The 1403-nt window shown below is 55.8% G+C and overlaps 1 non-coding gene across 1 annotated transcript; it reads right to left on the bottom strand.

Annotated features, from left to right (window-relative positions):
* Positions 1-876: 876 nt before the first annotated feature.
* TRNAR-CCG lies at positions 877-949 on the bottom strand. Its single transcript has one exon. It is a non-coding gene; the product is annotated as a tRNA-Arg (tRNA).
* Between the last annotated feature and the right edge of the window lie 454 nt (positions 950-1403).

Genomic DNA, 1403 nt, shown 5'->3' with positions numbered 1-1403 from the left:
GGGAAGCAGCCTCCCTGCTGAGCAGAGAACCCGATGCGGGACTCTATTCCAGGACCCTGGGATCATGACCTGAGTCGAAGGCAGCGGCTTAACCCACTGAGCCACCCAGGCGTCCTACTGGGTCATTTTTAAAATGGTACTATTTTTAATTTTTTGAGGAACCTCCCTGTTGTTCAGATCCATTCATGGCATTTGCACTCTTGGTAAGACTGAACCCATGATGACTAAATTAATAGTAGTTGCTGGGGAGGACAGTTAAGTGTAGGGTAAGAGCCTTTGGTGGCTTCTGTATTTAGGCTTCTCTCTGAGATCACTGCTTCGGAGTTAGTGTTGTATTTATGGTACCTAATGAAAGTCTGGAGAACACCGATTTCAAACCATGTGCAAAGGCACAGTCACAGGGACCTAGTCAGGGATCTTGTTCCTAGAAATTCAACCCATCCTTACTCCCTTTTCACTGATTTTTTTTTTTTTTTTAAGTGAACCCTTCCCCCTTCCTCCCGCCTCAGAAAAGGTCAGTGATACGAGCTTTGGGAAGAGCAGGCGTCTCCAGGTTGTCCACGAGTTAGCAGTTTTTCCTTCTGCCAGGAACACGCTGCCCTAAGACCACTTCTTATTCTTGATCTCCCCCATTGCTTATCTCCTTCCTAGGACTTGCGACGCATTTTAGTCGTTGTGTTGGTTTCCTTGATGTCCTCTGTCGGGTCTACTAGAAAGTAAGAGCCTTGAGGGCACACCTACTACTTGTGCCCTGTGCGTTGGTGAAGCAAGTGTCGCACAGTGAACAGCCCGAGTGCGCCTGTTAAATGAGAAGGAAAAGCTTGCCCAGAGGGCTGGAGGTGTTGTACCCGCCTTACTCGCGCGGGAGGAAAACAGCGACCACGAAGGGACTCGAACCCTCAATCTTCTGATCCGGAATCAGACGCCTTATCCATTAGGCCACGCGGCCAACCGGCGGATGGGCTCTTTTCCGTTGGGCACCAAGAGTATGTGGCGCCGTGGGAAGGCGTCCTTCCGCGACCCGCGCGGGTGATGCTGCTCCTCCAGAGCTCCTCGTTCGAGGTTAGTTCCACCGACAGCCGAGCCGCAGTGCCCTCCAGGACGCACAGTCGAGCCCGGAGCCCGCGAAGACGCACAGGGGAGCCACAGACCCCGCGGAGCCGGCGGAGCCCCCGAGGACGCACAATCGAGTCTGGAGCCCGCGAGGACGCACAGTGGAGCCCAGAGCCCGAGAGGACGCACAACCGAGCTTCGAAGCCCCCGGAGCCCGCGAGGACGCACAGTTGAGTCTGGAGCCCGCGAGGACGCACAGTCGAACCGGAGCCTGCGAGGACGCACAACTGAGCCTCGAAGCCCGCGGAGCCCGCGAGGACGCACAGCGGAGCCCGCGAGGACGCACAGCG

Source organism: Lontra canadensis, unplaced genomic scaffold (assembly GCF_010015895.1).
Source record: "Lontra canadensis isolate GAN:19392208 unplaced genomic scaffold, GSC_riverotter_1.0 scaffold194, whole genome shotgun sequence".
Taxonomy (NCBI): domain Eukaryota; kingdom Metazoa; phylum Chordata; class Mammalia; order Carnivora; family Mustelidae; genus Lontra; species Lontra canadensis.
The sequence above is the reverse complement of the archived record's forward strand: the minus strand, read 5'-3'. Positions and strand labels throughout refer to the sequence as shown.